Source organism: Mytilus edulis, chromosome 10 (assembly GCF_963676685.1).
Source record: "Mytilus edulis chromosome 10, xbMytEdul2.2, whole genome shotgun sequence".
Classification (NCBI taxonomy): domain Eukaryota; kingdom Metazoa; phylum Mollusca; class Bivalvia; order Mytilida; family Mytilidae; genus Mytilus; species Mytilus edulis.
In genome coordinates this window covers 53354427-53375182 of record NC_092353.1, presented here as the reverse complement: position 1 = coordinate 53375182, position 20756 = coordinate 53354427, and the positions used below count along the sequence as shown (strand labels likewise).

The following is a 20756-nucleotide window of genomic DNA, read 5'->3' as shown; positions in this document are numbered from 1 at the left end:
TAAATGTAAATTCAATCTACGATTATGTTAATGAAGAGGAAATGGCGGAACAAGACAATACTGCAAATAATGATATGAACACTTCTGTGGATGTTGTTACGAAAGAAACTCCCCCTTTGACGTCAAATCAGAATAGCTTATTGAATGATATCAGAGAAGAAATTTATGAAACTCCATATAATGGGATTTTGTCAGACCATCTTGATAATTGTCAGTATGACGAGATAATGTAATGGGTGCAACATTACTTTTATAGCGCCCAATTCTTAATTACAAATCATTATAAGGAAAACAAAACTATTATCGAATTAGTTAGATATTTTTGTGGTTGCCCTCCTGCACTTAGATTTATCTGCAGTTGCAAAACACACATACTATGCATAGCAGTAGTAACAACTTACAATTGTTTTTATGGTATTTATTTGTCATTTACAGAGGTAAATTGTATATACAGTACCCAATTTTATCAAACTTTTAATATCATCATGTTTAAGTGTCTTTATAATATTTACAAGTAAAAGGGTGGATGCAGGTGAAGGTATACGTACTGTAGTTGAAAAAACATAAACATGATATAAAGTAGTTATCATCATTATTTGATATACTTGAATATGAACTTAGAGATTGATTCTAAATAAATGACAATGCGTCATGATCTGTAAAGTCAATGTACTTGTAGTTAGTTATCAATTTTAATATGCATGATACATTTGAAATAATTGATATTTTTTCCTCTAATTTGATGATATTCTTATTAGTATGGCTCTTATTTGCATTATTGGCAAGTAAAACGTGAGCCTAGATGGAACTGCCCCGATTAAAATATAGAAGGAATATCTGCAACGCTAAAACTTGTTGTACACAGGAAACCCATTTGCTTATTCATTTCGTCTGGATCTCTCGTGAAATTCACACTAAACTTTTGACGCCAGATTCATGATCACCTCAACATGAAAAAAAAGAAACGCATGTAAACACTTGTGAACTGACGTGAATTGAAATTCAACGGCATCTCACGAGACTTTAGAAAATACATTATTTTTTAATCATTTTGATTAAATTTGAAAATTGAGATGATATTTAAATGATTTATTTTTCAAATTGACGCACAATTTTATATGAAAACTTTGTATGTGATTTCACGTGTGTTTCACGTGGGTCTGGCATGAAATTCACATGATCTTATTCCACTATAAGCCTGTGTATGCGAGTAAAATATCCCTGTGTTTGTTGCGAGTTACTTACTTAAAGATAATCCAGCAAAGTATGGCAATTGTATTCTTTTTTTTTTTACGAAATTCGATGTTCATTTAAAACCCCTTCATAAGTTGAGGGATTTGTCATTTTTTTAGTGACGATATATGTTAGTTTCTTTCCGTAGATATTTCAACCTGGTATCAAAACACTTATGTCAAAATAAAGCAATTATTAAGGTAACAATGTTTGTTCATCCTTGCTATTTATCTGAACATCTTGGATCAAGTGAGTAACGGTAGACAGTATAATTCATAATACCATATAATACCATATAGCACTATACTTGTTACATTTAACCATATCTTATAGAAAAACAAGTTTATTGAGTAGTTTGCTTAATTCTGGAAAATTTTCAGAATTTTTCATAGAATCTCATGTTCAGATAGTCTCGACTTGTTATTGGATCGTATTTATTTGAATTGTCAAGACAATGAATAGTGACGTCTTCGTCAGGATTAACAAAGAAAGCTAATGACTGCCTGTCGACCATTTTCTTTCTCACTTCATTTGGTATTAGAACTCTGTGCTTCTGAAATTATTAAGAACAGATTTATATGTCATTATTCGAAATAAAAAAAAGTAAAAATTTGAAACATTTGAAAATTGATGTATCATAATACGGTGTTTGTTTTTCTTTCACCTTCATTTTTCTTTTTAAATTTGTAGTGGAGGAATTGATTCAATTCTGAGTCTTAAATCAACTTGTATTTTTGTCCATCTGATGAGTTTAGCCTTTTTCAACTGATTTTTATAGTTCGTTCTTATGTTGTACTGTTATACCACTGTCCCAGGTTAGGGGAGGGTTGGAATCCCGCTAACATGTATAACCCCGCCACAATATTTATGTATGTGCCTGTCCCAAGTCAGGAGCCTGTAATTCAGCGGTTGTCGTTTGTTTATGTGTTACATATTTGTTTTTCGCTCATTTTGTTTACATAAATAAGGCCGTTAGTTTTCTCGTTTGAATTGTTTTACATTGTCTTATCGGGGCCTTTTATAGCTGACTATGCGGTATGGGCTTTGCTCATTGTTGAAGGCCGTACGGTACCTACAGTTGTTAATGTCTATGTCATTTTGGTCTTTTGTGGATAGTTGTCTCATTGGCAATCATACCACATCTTCTTTTTTATACCTATTAAATAATTAACTAAATGAAAGAAAATTTAAATAAGTTGAAATTACATCTTGGACAACGATAATACAGTGACAGCGTATTAAAAATAATAACATTAATAATAAAACCATTCTTCTTAGTGTTTTATACGCATATTGTTATTGCTATTAAAGAGATATACTTACGATGAACCCATTGGGACATGAAAAATCAATGTGCATATTTTCCTTTTGTACCATTATACGAAGATTTGTGACACTGGATCTATACATTTAGGAAACCGGGGTATATTATATGACTTGATAGGGAACAACTTACAGTTGCGATAAGCTTGTCTGCTGTCCACCTTTGCATTAAATCGCCAATATTTACAACAATAGTTCCAGGAATTGGAGGAGCTGGCTCATATTCACCCTCGCGCATCTTTACCTACAGTGTAATATTAATTAATAGTGTCCATTCCAGTAAGATAAAAATGCAAGTGTAAAGGAGCAAGAAAACTGTAAATCGTCAAAATATCGATTGAGCAAAAACAGACGAATAAGTTAGGAAATTTCACTTACAAATATATGGAAAAAAATAACAAATAAGGCTGTTTTGGGAAATCATGTGTTCGCAATTATTGCACTTATTTCTTTCTCAATAAACTTTTACAATCCATAATAACTACATATCTAAAGAAATGGTTCGCTGGATACAACGTCCAAGATATTAAAAAAATGATATCCCACTGCAACCTAGTGATTCCTACTACTTCGTCCTCTGATATAAAAAAATAATTGTCTGGATTTTTTCATGACGCCTACAGTTACTGATTAAATTTTGGAATGTTGGTGTATAATGAGATGGCTTACATCTTATGAAGACGACACGCGCGTCTGGCGTAATAAAATATAATCCTGGTATAATACCTGATTTACAGATCTGGTTCCGTTTTAATTGCGGTAAAACTTTTATGAAACGTAAAACTTCAAAATTTAATTTTAGTACAGATTATTGAAATCGTGTAAGGCGTCGGTCATGAGCGGTGTCTATGTGAAAATAAAAAAGATTTTTAAGTTTGTTTCAACAACAAAATTCTATAATGCATTAAGTAACTTGCCTCTAACCCACCGATGCTGTCCTGGATAAGCAATGTAAGGGTACCATAGTCTGAGTGTTCACCACATCGTACTTGACCTTGAATGGTGTCTGTACAAAAACCAGTTCTCATTTAAAACAGTATTAGTTACATACTCATTTTTATTCAGGTATTGATACAATCACTTGTTTGTTTTTGATGAAACAATCATTCAATTGTATCGGTCTGTCTTAAAATGATACATATTTTCTTTAATTTAAACGTTGCCAAGTTCTACTAGTACATCTTGAGTACCTGGGGTATTCCTTTAAGGCTATGTTATATAATTTTCTTATCACTATACCAAATTTTGTAGACTTCATTCAGTTACATTTGCTATCAGTAATTATAAGATAAAACGTGCAAATTATTGGGCATACAAGATATAATAATACTTTGATAGTTATGTTATCAAAGGGGATAATTTGGAATTGATTAAAATTTCCAGCAATGGGATATTACCATGAGAGAACATGTTCATTCTGGATGATTTTAAGATCTTTTGTATAGTGAGTTCTAATGACACAATTAACAGGATACCTTGATAATTGATGACATTCTTTTGATTTGTAGTTATATAAATGTGAGTATGGAGCCTTCTACAAGCAAATTTTGATAAATGTGCAGTTCACTTGTTTTCAAATGAATGTTCACATTTCTCATGTTTCTTCTCACATCTTCACTTACATTTGAGTACGGATAAGACCTACTGTTTAATATGTTTCTGTCTTGAATAGGAATGGAGTATTTACCACTTACCGCTATTAAAACAACAGTCACCAATTTTTTTCAACCCTGTATACCACCATTCCTCATGTGAAACTATAATTTGAAAATACTTTGACCGACAAAATTATTTTAATATTGACGTTTAATTTCTGACGCCAAACTCTCGACTCTTAGCAATGAATGGGGTTGTTAAATTTGATAGATGCTTTTTGTGCTTTGTTAAATATGTGTTTGTTTTTGTTCTAAATAACATTGTGACACAGTGATGACTGTTGTACCCCTGTTTTGACAATTTTACCTAGTACGTGTATGTATTTTTTATTCACGCATCGTTGTAAATATAAGGGAATTTGACGCGACTGTCATACAAGTGAGAGATTGAGGACTATAAAACCAGGTTCAATCCACAATTTTCTACATTTGACAATGCCTGTACCAAGTCAGGAATATGACAGTTGAAGTTTCATTTTCACTTTGACCGAATTGTCGTTTTTTGTTTTATATATTCTTGAATTGTTTTGCTTCTGATTTGTTGCAATCTCTTTTTTTTCTGGTTTGGTTTCACGTGTTGATCTCGTATTATTGCATTACCAAGTTATTTTCAATGGAGGATACCTTAAAATATATTTAGTAAAAGCTTTTTTTTTTGGAAATCCTCGTCGGTAAAACTCCGACTGTCATTCTATCAAGGCTGTATGAGTCCCGATGTTTTTTCGACGGTGTTGACTTTATTAGCCAAAAAATTTAAATATCGTAGAACCGTATGAAATGGAATTTACGATTACGTAAATGAAACACATAAATTTGTTGTGACATTTGCTGATTGCGATAATTTATTTTAAGTGTACACATTTCTAAGTTTAAAGCAACATAAGCAACTTCTAACATTTAAAAAAAAAACGTCGTAAAATACATTGCTGAAAAATGTGTTTTACATTTTTGTTTAAATATCGAAAGATTTCGAAATTATTAGTTGATGAAAGGTTCGCGGATTTCATATTACCTTCTATGTGTTTTTACCTTGTTTAGACGTCAGCGCCGGATAAAAAATACTTCTAATATTAGATATGTTTCCTTTCTTACCTATACAACTGTGACACTTCCTCAGGAAATGTTTATCCTAAAAATAAAAAAAATGTATGGATCAAATCCAATTTAGCATATCGTATTGTTTACTAAAATGGAAACATGACAGAGAGGCGGAAAACCCAAAAGAATAGTCAAACTCAAAGGCCAATGCCATAGTAAAACAAGACCAAATGACAAAAGAGCCAGTGGTTCTTTTTGTTTCTATGATTGATTTAAGATTTTCGTTTAATGTTTTGAACATAAATTATGCCGTCAGTTAGTTGTTATTGAATTATATGTACCCGCAATGTAGCTTTTACCGGTATTTTCATTATTTGGTCAATGGTTCATTCATAGCTTACATGTTGATGGAAAAGCATTGGAAGTTTCTTTCTTTCTCTCTTTTGTGTGTCCCCGTGCGACAGTTTTATTCTTTAAACCAACGTTTTTAAGATGACAAATGCGATGGATATCAACAGTTGCCTCCCGTAAACTAATGACTTGACTTCTTGTCAATAAGGACTTGTAAATATTTTTGAGTTAATTTCAGAGGTCCTCCAATCAGAGCAGTTTGTATTATGGTAAAATATTTTTTAAGCTATATATAATTCATTAAACATTTGTGGAACTGTTATATTTGTGTTCTTTTAAAATTTTTAATGCATACAAGCGACTTCAATTATAGTGTCTTTTCCCAGCTTTGTACATAATTGACATGAATTTATAACTTTTTGCATTTATATAAACAGAAGCATTAGTAAAAATATACACAGCCGCTAATGGAGTTACTTCTAAGTGTCTTTGTTTTCTTAAGTGAGACGTTAATATACTTTACATTAAATAAAAAACCTGTTGTTTATATGTACAGATAGGGATCATGTAACATTATATTTGAATATAATTCAACCAATATTCTGACACTTTTTATTCTGAGACTGCAACAAGTTTATGCCAAATGTTGCCAAAACATATTTGATATGTACATTGGTTTCGCCGTCTGTAGATTAGTTATAAAGAGTTTACAAAATTTAGTCATTCTTAAAAACATACGCACCTCCAATTTCAAACCGACAGAAATAACGTCAAATACACGTAAGGCCAACTTTACACAACTCGAGAATAGGTCAGAATGAACTCTTTGAAAGTTGGGAATATTCGGCGGCCATATCTAAAACAGAAAAAAATACTTTCATATGTATTTTAGCTATGATATGATTTAGTATAGGAATTAGATAACATTACATCCATCATAACTATTGATCGATACTACATGAAACATATAATTTCTATTGAACTTTCAACAATAAACAGTCACTCTATTCAAAGGAAAGGAGAAGATATGTTTCCCTTACCCCACATTCAGGAATCATACCATACACCTATTTATAGTCACCAGCTGGTCTGTCTGGATTCAACCTTGATGAAATAATATCATAGTTAGCACATAGATATATTAAAGATTAACACCAGGTTAAATATAAACAGATGGTATTAATCATTTAAGTAAATAAAAAATTTCAAATTATTCCACTTTTTTCATTTTTCTTTAGATTTGGACATTAACTGAAGAGATATCTTTACATAGTGCGTGTATGCGTTTTTGTAATCGAAATGTGTTTTGGGTGTAAGAATAGCCGTCACCTTAAACAAATTGTCTTTGTATATAATTCTTTGCTTTGAGAATCATCTAAAGATATTTATCTGATATATGTTGGCATACGGAAAAAAAAGATACCAAAAGAACCACCCAAAACCATAGGACGAAGAAACACAGACGAAAAAGAGTAACCGATAAATGATGAAAACGAATATAAAAAGTCTACGGAATGCTATATAGCAAGCACAATATTTGATACCTCATATCACTACTTATTAACACCATCATAAAAATACTCAGCTGTTGATAACTGCCCCACCTTTCTTTTTCCAGTCCTATCCAGCCGATGTAACCATCATCAGGTATGACACATTTCATTTTTTCATCGACGGATTTGGTGAAAAACTGTTTGGAGCTTTCCAATGCTAATCTAATCTGGAAATATGTCGAAACTTTAAGTTTATTTTTACTTAATGACGTTAAACAGCAAATATGACATGCATATCGAAACGATAAAATGTTCTTGTTGTACAAATTTGATCCTTGCTTACTACTAAATCGACACGTTGAGGCTGACTTTCAATTTTCTAACAAGTTATTAACTCACAGGAACACGTGCCAACTTTTGCAGACACATTATACCGACTCCAAGTCGGCCAGTCTTTGCACTTAATCCTAAATGCCGCTAATAGTACATAATATAAGAGACTCGTTCTGATTTTCCTTCATACTCTTATTCATGTTATTGAACGGACGTGTCATTTCTTTTTTTTACATGTATGTGCATATACTTCTTATATGATTTGTCGAAAGGACTTCCGATAGTGGAATTTGACGTTGATTATTTTTCGATAGACGACGTTGACCGAACTACTTTTTGTAACCAATTAAACAAGATGGCGGCGATAATAACACAATCCGGTTCGACGTTAAAAATATTTATTTTCACTTCATGTTAATCGTTAAATTTAATAATAAACACAAAACATTCATTTGAATGATAATGAAAAATTTTTTTAGTTTATTTTTTTATAATATAGCAAATATCATGGAGTACATATCTTTTGCGTTAACAAACAAAAATATTCATGAGACAGACCAATTCGATGACACACATATATATACAATTGACGGGTGATAGAGGTTACGAATGTGGAAAAACAAATTCCATATCATCATTTTTAAAGAATTATAAAATTGAATTATACAGGATTAAACGCCTTTTGAAAGAAATTTATTGGTGTATAAACTGGACCAAATCACTCACAAACATATCATAAAAGTCCTTCGGACTTTTATTTGTTTGTTAGTGAATGGATCGAGTTTACAAAAATGTATACACCAATACAGTCCTTTAAAAATGCGTTTAATCCTAAAGTATCTATATGAAATATACTATTAAACCGATGACATGTTCGTATTACGATAGTATTGGCTGCTGTTATTTTTAAAACCTTATCGAACTTTTGGAGCATTTTTTGACGCAATTTTGACATTTGAGAGTGTTTGTTTTATCAATATGTAAGAGATAGAAGTGTGTCACATATTACGTTTTTTTATATATATAATCCAAAAAAAATATCCTGTCCTCAAATCCGTGAATGTTGTATTCGACTTCAATAATGATTTACATTGATTCCCCAATATATTTTACATAAGCTTTAGAACAACAGTGTTTTGATTATGAATACTATTTTGTACCTGGTCTTCGGGAATTCTGTGATTATTTAAGTAACAAAATCCAGTTTCCTCTAGAGCCTGGCACATTTCATTTCCCAATTTCCTGAGCTCTTCGTCTGATATAGATCCTTCATTTTCAACATCTATACCATACGTCTTAAAATCTATTATTGGTATTTTAGCTGTCTAAGACATTTACTTCGTACTTCCAAAATTAGAATAACATGAATAAATGATTATAGACAAATTAGATATTAAACCTAGTCTTGCGTATAATGAACATAAAAAAATGATGGTATTGCATTTTAAGTATTACTTATATACTATCGGCTATTTATGGAATGTTGTTTCTGATGAAAGAAATTTGCGTAGTAAGCTGCTTAAACATGTTAATCAAATAAAAGCGAGGCACAAGATATCAAAGGGACATTCAAACTCGAAAATAAACTGACAATGACATGGCTTCAAACAATGATTTTATAGTTCATGATTGAAAATTGAAAACAAGCAAAATGTTTGATGGTTAAAAAAGTTGATTTTCGTTCAAGATGAATAAAACATACAGAAACTACACCCCTTTAACACAAAAGGTGAATGGTCAGTGCCTGGGTTCTGTGTTGTGATGAAAACGATACACATAAGTAACTAACTTAAAGAAAACTGGCCATTGCCCTTCTATTTGATGCAAGCCAACGATGTGTTGGAAGTTTTCACTTGGCCTTGGCTGTAGTAAACTAATGTTTTGACATGACGTTTTTTTAATCAGATTATTCATCGAATTTCGCGAAATTTTATTTTATTTTGAATATATAGTTTTTTCCTAGCTGTAATGTATTTATTCTTTTTCTTATGCTTTAGAAAAGTAACGATACATTGCATTATTTTTTTATAATTTAAATACAGTGAAGTCGACATAGTGTTTGTAAATAGATTAAGGTTCTTGTTGATTCACGTGAAAGGTTAACTGTAAAAGCTATGACTATCTACATCTGTGAGCCTGCGTTAAAGATAGATGTATCGAGAATTTTATCCACATTTTAATCTATATCACCAAGTTACTTTGAATATGTAAACAAGGTTCAAACTGATACCGCATAGACATAAATAGTTATCATTTATTTCACTTCAGTTACAAAAACTTGAGACAGGGAAACCCGAAGAAAGGTAAGGAACACTGAAATTTGCAATAAATTAAAAAAGCAACCTATCGGAGTCCAGGTTGCTAAATCTTTTGTATTTTTTTTTGTATTTTTTCTTTCTTTCTTACTTTGTTTTTTGTTGTTGTTTATTTTAATTCCTTTAAAGTTCTCGAAACAAATTCGGAAACAGATAGTATTCACTTTGTTCATACGTTATCGTGTTCGAAACAAAATATTTCTGGATTCTAACTTGAGCATTTTTCTTTGTTCGGAATGAAGCTATATAGATAAAAGATATAATGAAGGGGTATGCATATTGGTGTTATTAAAGAAAAAACTAACGGTTTCCCCTGTCGTAATTAATTAGAGATGCGGAGGAAACCAAAGGGATTTATAAATTTATTATTTAAAGAGAAACTGAAAATGACATGACATGACAGAAAGCAACAAACAACACTTTACAAAACCCACCAACTCAAACTAAAATCTGAACAAAACATACTATAAAAACATCAGGGTTATCTCAGGTACCATTATATTAAATGTAGCCAATCTTCTGAAAATCATTATCAACATTGGTTTACAGCTTATTATTGTACAGGTTGAATGTTTCAATTGTACACGCATACACATTGCTATTTGCAGGTAAAATGAACACTGTGTATGTTCCAGTAATAGATTTCCAGGCGTATGCCTTAGGCCAAGATTGACAAGCTGCTGACCTCGAAATATTGGGCTTAGAAATGTGTACAGCGCTGGAAAAAAAATAGGATTCTGTTACCTGAAAAACCATGGCATTTCTCAAGAAGTTGTAAGTTATTGAAATAAGTAGGAACGAGGACAGCTGGGATTCAGATCGAATGATCGACAATTATTGTAAAGTAAAGATGTGTCTCGATTTTAAATATGTCCATACCGTCCGTTCTTTCACATGTGGCACACGTCGTGTTGCTCATGTTATCACAAATCCGGTAAATAGTCTAATTCGGTAGGTCACATTCGTGAAAAGGGAAGGGGATTGCAGTTACGACATAAGGAACATATCCGATATCATCTGTGAAACGGTTATTCCATAACGGTTAACAAAATTTACGAAGGGATGATTTTAACTTCACCATTTGGAACTCTTGATTTAATAGCTTTCTTGTGAGCAGCAACCCTCTATCAAGGAAATCATGATAGGAATTCAAGCCCAGGAATATCGTATCAATTGGAAGATATATACTCCGTATGGTGGCGCTGCTGGAATGTTGCTACATAGAAATGGCAAGTTCACAATTGGGAAGCTAAAATCATCTCTTTTGTCATAAAGTTTTGTTGTCAACCGACCCTCATTGTCAATTTCTAGATGTAAGTCAAGATATGAGGCATACTTAATTGTATCTGTTGTATCCTTCATCTCTAGTCCGATGGGATAGATGTGTTCAACATAGTCACCAAGTTTTGAATTATTTAGTGAGAGAACATCATCTATATAGCGGAAAGTAAAGTAAAAATATATTGCTAACTTCTTATCTTTCTTCCTAAGAAGTTCCTGTATGAAGTCAGATCCATAATAATAAAGGAACAAGTCGGCAAGAAGAGGGGCACAATTGGTTCCCATTGGAATGCCGACAGTCTGTTGAAAAACACGTCCTCCAAACGTAACAAATATGTTATATGCATCTAATATTATCTTTATTTTGTGTTTAGAAAGTATTAATCATCAAGTTACAAAAGTAAATATTAACGAGATTTTCTATAAAAACTTTATGTTTGTGAAAAGTTTGCTCAAAATTCATTTATATTTAATACGGTCTTTTTATCTAGTCAAATTGGCTAAACTCGAGTTTTTATTCTTTTATTTTCAGATAAACGATACCTTCTGCTCATCAGGAAAGTTCTTTGTGCAACCAGATGAAGAAAAAGAAACGTTTGCAAGATTAAAATCAAAACATTTTAATTTTGGATGGGTTGGAAAAGAGGATGAAAAGTAAATATAACTAATGTAACAAAATTTCATATCAATAAAAGGAATACCAGTAGTTTTCTAACACATTTTACCGACCGTGCGAGCGCTGTATAGACAATCAAAGTCGTTAAACACTTCCATCATCATCTGACACATTCTACATTGAATAATACAAATACATGTCTATTTTGCATGGTTGATTGATTGATTGATTGATCGATTGATTGGCTGATTTATTGATTGGTTGATTAATTGATTGATTGATTGATTGATTGATTGTGTTATTCACCACTTTCAGCAATGCTGTGAATATCGTTGCGGTACGACTTAATTGGTGGAGGCAGCTGGGGTATTCGACGAGAACCACCGATCTGTTTTAAGGCTATAATTGTGGTGACCCCTTAAGGTCTCCTAACTTTTATTTCATCGTAGGTGTGTTAATTGGAGTGTTATAACATTGCCGTATACTCTAAATTGAATACAAAAAAATAGAATATAATACAAGATAAAGCAAAGTATTATTCATTGTTATTATTTCTTAAAATGAAGGTAGAGTATATTCTTTATCTTAACGATATGTGGTTTATATAGTTATTTGGAAAAGAATGTGCATGCTCGTACATTGTAAACCTCCCACTTTACCTTTCATATGTCGTAAAACTATAACACATTATAGTGTTGCAACCATCAATAAATTTGAAGAAAAAAATTAAGTGAAGAAACAACAAAAATATTTTGTTATTTGGTCTTTAATTGGAGAGTCCATGAACTGTGGGAATTATTAAAATTAAAGCTTCTGAGAACTCTGGATAATTCATTTTCTAAGAAGGAGTTCTTTGTTAATAAAATTATTCAATATCGGTATTGTTTTATAGGCTGAATGGTCCAGAACATCCGGGGGATTATAAGGAAACATGGAACGTAACTATGAATAAGCAAGAAGATTATTCCGATGTATGATTTTTTTTCTTGTGATTATATCATTGCTAAATATATAAAATTACAATCAATTAGATTTTAGGAATTCTATTCTAATACCATTGACTTTCCTCCGTGTTTTTTTTTTTTTTTTTTTTTTGTTGGCCGTTAGTTTACATAGCATACACATTAATTAAGTGTGTATCATATAGATAACAGAGTGACGTATATAGATAAATGCATATGTGGTATGAGTGCCAATGAAACAACTCTTCATCCAAGTCACAACTAGTAAAAGTAAACCATTATAGGTATATGCATGTATTTCTAATTCAGCACGCAGATTTCCTTCAGATATTTTGATCAGTTTAGTGAATATGATATAGAGTTAACAAAAAAGAAACGAAAATCACATAAGCAAAAAAAAAAAAAAAAATTAAACGTTTTTTTTTTATTCTGGCTGTTTTTAGTCAATTATTGTTTTAATAGACATCAACTGATTGATTGATTGTTAACGTCTAGCGGTAATTATTTCGTGAATGAATATATTCAGAATGAGAAAACATTAATCATTCAACAGTATGTGAATTCTGCTGCGTAGGTCGAACGAAATATTGGACGGTAAATTGTTGTTTGACTTCACAAATGGTTGCGTATCTATACAACTAAATGTACTTCCCACCCAACTAAGGTGTACTAGCTGTAAGTTTAAGCCTAATTATATTTCTATACCACAGAGGAACATTTGGATTAAATACTGAATAACTGAGAACCACAAAGTACTTAACTTGTACACCTGACTTCATATTTTCTGCATCAAATAACGATTGCTGTATTTCATATCATACTATAGTACAGCACAAAAGAAACGACCTTACACAATGTGCATTTTCAACTATACAGAATTTCAAAATACATAAAAGTACAGAGTTCAAATGTCCCCCGCGTTGCATATATTTTATATTTCCAAGGGTCATAACTTTTTTTTAAAAAGTCGATCGTCCACAATTATAGAACTTGTCCGAGATATTGCTGATATTAACCTATTATTGTATAATTTTTATAAAAATATGGCAAGATTTGTACCCTTGGGAGTGATAACGAGGCCATTTTCAATAAATTTAATATTTCAAAGGGCATAACTCTTTTAAAAAAAGTCGTTCGTCCACCATTTTAGAACTTGTCTGAGATATTGCTAATATTAGTCTATAGTATAAGTTTTATAAAAAATCTGACAAGAATTGTATCCGTGAGACCGCTAACGATGCCATTTTTCATAAATTTAATATTTCCAAGATGTATAACTCCTTTAAAAAAAGTCGATTGCCCACCATTATAAAACTTGTCCGAGATATTGCTGATATTAACCAATAGTATAAGCTTTATAAAAAAATCTGGCAAGAAATGTACCTGTGAGAGCGCTAACAAGACCGGACGCACGGACGGACGCCCGGTATTTCCATGATCCTTGCACCGCGTTACGCGGGGGACATATATATCCAAACTACAATTGGGGTAATTATCATATCCTTTTTCCCACAAATATCATATGGATGATTCAACATCAACAGTATCAAGAATTATAAATTTGTCATTACGTGTGTTAGACAAAGGAAAAATATTTGAAGGTCAATTTCTACACTTAATAGATTTATTTATAATGCTACCATAAACAGATAGATGCAAAATACCATATTGGCTATCTTGTGCATGTTTCTTTGCGCAATTAAAAGTAGCAAACCTCAATTTACAATTTTGATAGCCATGCATTTCTTCGTTGGATAAACGAGGTAGTGCCTAACTAAAATTAAACCGGTATCATATGCAAGTATATATTATATGACATCATATTTGCTCTATCAATTTGTACTTGATGTTCACATGTCTATTAAAGTACTTGTATTGGTAAAATCGAGCAATATTTTACAGGAATGGCCTTCACATATTCCCGAGTTCAAACGCTCTTTGGAGATTTTGTGGGACAAGGGAACAGAACTCTCCCTGAAAGTGTTTGATGTTATTGCGAATGGTCTAAATTTGAAGGTAGTATTTTATTTTCGTCTATAGCAAACATTTACTAGAGAAAACAAAATCTTTCTTGTACCAAGTCAGGAATATGACAGTTGTTATCAACTCGTTTGATATGTTTGAGCTTTTGATTTTGCCATTTGATTAGGGACTTTCCTTTTTAAATTTTCATCGTAGCTTTTTTTTACAGGATGCATACTTTGTGTTTGTGTTTGTATTTTTTTTTTTTTTTTTTTTGTTAACGCCTTCATGAATAAAATAAATGGGAAATGTGTCCATTGGACACATATGATGCCCCCGCTTGCATGTAACATTATAAAGGGACATAACTCAAGAACTGTAAAAGTGATGCTACCCAAATTTGTACTTGATCTGAGTTTTGTGGTAATAAGCATTGTTTAAAAGTTTCAGAACATTTAGTTGGGGCGAACTTAAGTTAGATATCGGGAACGAATAATATTTGTAAAGGGGCATAACTCTAGAACGGTAAAAGAGACGCAAACAAATTTAGAACTTGGTCTGTGTTTTGTAGTTATTAGCATTGTGCATAAGTTTCATAACATTTGGTTGAGGCAAACTAAAGTAAGGGAACAAAAACGAAAAATTTAGTATTTTTCCATTTGTAAAGGGACATAACTCTAAAAAGGCTATAGTGACGCCACCAAAACTTAAATTTGATCTGTGTTTAGTGGTAATAAGCATTGTGTTTAAGTTTCATAACATTTGATTGAGGCAAACTAAAGTTATAGCATGTAGAGAACAGAAACAAAAAAAATCTGCATTTTTTTCATTTGTAAAGGGGCATAACTCTAGAACTGTAAAAGAGACGCCTCCCAAATTCGAACTTAATCTGTGTTTTGTGATTATAAGCATTGTTTTTAAGTTTCATAACATTTGGTTAGGGCAAATTAAAGTTGGAGAACGGAAAACAATTTTGGGACGTACGGACGGACAAGGGTAAACTACGGCGGGGGCATAAAAAAATGCAGACAAAATGCAAGAATAAAAATGTGATACCAAAATAATTAAAAGGCATCAGGAGAGATACAAATAAAATTGAAGCACGTTGGGATACGTCGGAACTCGAGATAATATCATTCAGAGAAATATAAATATATATTTACTGATCAACAAAAATGTGTCCAACAAAATCATTTAAATACTGAAAAAAATATAATCACAAAAATACTGAACTCCGAGGAAAGTTCAAAACGGAAAGTCCCTAATCAAATGGAAAAATCAAAAGCTCAAACACAGCAAACGAATGGATAACAACTGTCATATTCCTGACTTGGTACAGGCATTTTCTTATGTAGAAAATGGTGGATTGAACAAGGTTTTATAGCTAGCTAAACTTCTCACTTGTATGACAGTCGCATCAAATTCCATTATATTGACAACGATGTGTGAACAAAACAGACAGACATAATAGGTAAAAATGTCAAATATACAGCAGTCAACATTGTGTTATAATCTTAATCACTAAAAAAAAAAGAATATGTAACAAAAAAGCACAAAATGGCATATAGACTGTTGTGAACGTTAAATATCGCGGCAGTACCTTTTTGTAAACGTAACGTCGTTCCCGGCAAATTTGACAGTTGCCGATTTAACGTTACGAAATTCCGCCAACATGTGGCGTTCGAATAACATCTTTGTTTTCTAGCTTGTTATGAATCCTACATTTCTTTAGTTACTTGTATTTACATGCTTTATATCGTTGAATCGGTGTCGAGACGTACGAAATTATGCTTGCTTTCTTTATAATTCATATGTATGTACGTACTGACAGTTATTTACATGATTTAACCTTGACCGGCAACGGACTATATTCTTACACGCAAGGATAAGGCGTGCTAAGTCTTATAAAAACCGGATTTTTCTTATAACGAAACGAATTTGAACCAAGCTTGAAAGATTACAAGAGGTAATAACGCATACACGAAAAACACATTCAAACGTTTTAACATATTGTATTTCATTTACCTGTATTTATTATTATTGATAATAATAATCTCTGATACTTTTAAAAGTTGTTTAGTCATTATTTAATATCCAGAAACCAAAGATATTGTTTTTAAATTAAAGATTGGCAACAATCTTTACATAGACCAAGCATATTAGCAAAATTTAAAGACAAGAATACACAAATTTGCCATAGTACAATAACACAATGACGGGATGTATAAGTACATAGCCACGTCATATATGTAACAAAGAAACATAAAAAGGCATATAGACAAAGCACAACACCAAAAGGCATACAGACAAAGCACAAAGCAAAAACGAAAGACAAGAATACGAGAATATCTCAAACAATAATGACAGGACGTACAAGTACCACAAGAATCTTAATCACTTTAACAAAGAAGCACAAAAAGGCATATATCAAACCTAACAAACCCATAGCATTCCCATTTTTGAATTTTATCTATGTATGCCAAATCCACCCATAAACGACTGAAAGACTTCTGTACTGGGACCAAATGGCTAGACCAACATCGACTCTAACGTAGAATCGTGCGCATGACGGCAGAATGTAAATTTCACACAGGTAGCGATATAAAATAATTTTGTCGTTCAAAGTATGAAAATATTATAGTCTTTAGTTCTTTAGGCATATCCTTTGCAGAATGTAAATTAGAAGTTTACCTTTCCTTCTTGCCGCTTGTCTATATGCTTATTGTGTATTTCTTCTAAAAAAAGAGCCACGTCATTATGTATAAAAGAAACACAAAAGGGCATATAGGCAAGGCATTAGCAAATATGAAAGACCAGAATACAAAAGTTATAATGGAACAATAACACAATAGCGGAATGTTTAAGTACAGAGCCACGTCATATGTATCAAACAAACATAAAAAGTCGCACGGACAAAGCAAATATGAAAGATAATGCAAACAACACAATGACGGGATGTATAAGTACAAAGCCACGTCAAATGGATATCACTAAACACAAACCAAACAGTAAACGTGATATTAATAAAGACAAATAAAAGAACAATATAACACGTATTAAGATGATAAACAACGTCAGCACGCAGAATCTATACTTCAAGACCATCGTGTATTATTTGTGAAGTTGATACGCAATATTTATCAACAAGGGATTGATAAGTTCAAAATTAAAATCGTCTCGTTTTTCATAGATTATGGTACTAAGATGACTGTATATGTCAAATTCGAGGTATAAGTCTAAAACTGAGGCGGAGGAAGACGTGTCTGTTGTTTCTTTAATTTCTAGTTCTGGGGATATATTAATGGAACCCAATCAGAAAAGTTCGGATTGTTAATGGAAAGAACATCATCAATATATCTGAAAGTGAAATTGAATAACCTGGCTTCTTTGATCTTCTTGTTTTTGACAAGTGTCTGAAGGAACTCCGATTCATATGAAAATAAGAAGAGATCGGCAAGGAGAGGCGCACAGTTCGTTCCCATAAGAAACACTTCTTAATGAAAGACAACAATAGTTTACATTGTATTAATCTCGGAAATTATCTTTGAATATACATGTCAAAGGGAAAACAAACAAAAGAACTGTTTTTGTTATTCTGATATCCAATGCATATATCAGCTAGCTACAAATGTATAGTAGACAGATTTTCCTGAAATCGCAATAATTCATCTCACATTTTTACTTTCTGAAAAAATCGCAATAATTACTGAATTTTCAGTAGGGGTTAATTACCCATGTTATCTTCCGGTCATGGTTATTTATGACATTTATTATGAAAGAGTATCAGAATGTATACGTAGCGACTCAGCGAAATTTCACCAGTTATTGGCATGGTATCTTTTCTGTTCTTTAGGACAAACAGTATTTCCGGAAGTGTCATAAACTGATAGGAACCCCAAACAATAAGAGTGCATTAAGGTCATTGTATTATCCAGAAATTCCTGCGGAATATGGTAATACAATTATGTATCTGTACACTTCCTTAATTAACACTTACCTAGAACTTACAACTCCCGTTATCGCCATGTGTCGCAAAGGGCGCGAATTAACACTTAAAAAGTTTAAAATGAGGTATGACTTCCAATGAGACAAATTTCCACCTGGAATCAAACGGAGAAGACGTTAGTTAACAGGGGTCACCATCACGTAATGAGACCTGTCGGCTGATCCGTTTTTATACAAATCAGATCGTAATGCCATCTTTTCCTGTTTTCCTGTTTTGTTAACATTTGAATTTCGTCTACAAACGACTAGTCATTGCTCTCAAATGAAAACAAAATAGAAGGTAAGGGTAAGACAGTTCTTTGCACCGAACTAATACAGAAGTTCAATATGTCGAACAAATGATTCAAATTTACGGAGGAATATCCGATACTGATTGCGCTATTTATATGGCCCCTTAACACAGTTGTCGGGCCATATAGTTTATCCTTTCTCTGTCATTCCGTCATTCTGTCATTCCAGCATTCGGGAACGAACAGTTATACAAACTTTTTTTCTTAATTCGTTTAAAAATTGTGCTGAATTTTAGTATGCGAGTCTATTATTATGAGTTACAGATCGAGTTTATGTTTGGCTTCACTCCGCTGATTTTTTGCCAAAACAACAATCTTTGGGCTTGGAATACTTGTGAAAACAGCAGTTATATTGACTTTTTTTTCTAAACCGTCTTCACATATTGAGTTGATTTTTATGTGAGTCTACAATGACTAGTTACAGATGATCGGGTTTATGTTTGGTTTAGATCCGATGATTTCTATCGAAACAACGGGTGTTGGATTTGGAAACTTGTGCAAACAACAGTAAAATTAACTGTTTTCTAAACGCCTTCACAAATTGAACTGATTCTAAGTATGTGAGTCTACCATAATGAGTTACAAATTGAGTTAACGTCTGGTTCCGCTCCACTGAATGGTGCTGACATTACGATCCGCTTTGGACTTTAAAAATTTCGTGAAAACAACAGTTAAACATACTTTCATTCTCAAATTTCTACTTTTAAAAAAAGGCTTCAAGTTTTTTTGCGAGCATGGCAATACGCGTCATTCTGACAAATTTAGTTTTAAATGAATCAGTTTGTGAAATACATTATAACATTTCTACATAATACATTTTTTTTTACTGGAATCAGTTTGTCTCCAAATACGAACTTTAATATTTTTAACTTTTTTGTATTAATTAAAACCCAAATCAAACTGGAATTTAATTATTATATAATTTTTTATACTTTCATTGTCTGTTGTATTCAGAAATAAAGAAAGGACAATTCCGATGTGGAGAACACACGGATTATGGCCCTTTAACTTTTCCAAGACGATGTTGGTGGATTAGAGGTATTTTTCTTGTATAGCTTCCAAAAGTATTCTAGGGATTAAACCTGTAGCTTTTATAGTTTTATTCAAGCAAGGTCCCTTCCCTCATTACATTAATTGTTAGCAGTAGTTTTGTAGCATTATATAGGGATCACAAAAATAAATGAAATAAGAAGAGAAGCTACAATATGTGAACTGATCCGCAAGGAACAAAGAAAATATGTATAAAAAATTGTGTTTGATATAAAATTAATATAATTTGAAAGGTGAAAAACCAAGATGGACAGTTTGTACCAGCCACACCGATACCTACGAAAGCCGAGAAGGCTCATCTATAATTCAGAATTCAGAATTCAGAATGCGGAATTCAAAATTCGGAATTCAGAATTGGGAAATCATTTTTATCAAATGTTATAACATACACATTTTAATAATTGATATATGTTTTAGTTGTGATATGAAAATTGTATGAGTGCCTTTATGTTAACTACTCCACCTTATATAATTAGTTTATATCTATTTTGTTGTCCATAACATAATTTATAGTGGGGGTTGCTTTTCGTCATATCTTTGTGCTTTTGCCGTTTTGGAATCTACCCCTGTAAGTCTCTGGTTCCTAATGTCCCTCTCATCACCGTCCTAACATACACTCCTACGGTGTTTTTCAATCCTAGCTTCAAAGTCTATTAACTCAATATGTCCATTACACGATAAGACAAATACTACCTATCCCCACCCCCGAATGTATCATGTTCGAAAAAAAGAAGAAGCAAACAACCGTTTAACGTCATATTAATCAGTTCTTCTTCACTATAGGTGCGAATCCAGGTAGATATCTTCACGGTAAAACGAAAAAAATGCGAATCAGATAAAGATATTTTT

At 32.2% G+C, this 20756-nt stretch overlaps 1 long non-coding RNA gene and 1 pseudogene across 1 annotated transcript; both read right to left on the bottom strand.

Moving 5' to 3' along the window:
• Window positions 1–1021: 1021 nt before the first annotated feature.
• The window catches only part of LOC139492833 (uncharacterized), a 112373-nt pseudogene continuing 92638 nt past the window's right edge, over window positions 1022–20756 (bottom strand).
• Window positions 3470–6453, bottom strand: LOC139491476 (uncharacterized). Its single transcript, XR_011656549.1, has 3 exons — window positions 6343–6453; window positions 5241–5340; window positions 3470–3562 (listed from the first exon to the last, which is right to left on the bottom strand). It is a non-coding gene; the product is annotated as an uncharacterized lncRNA (long non-coding RNA).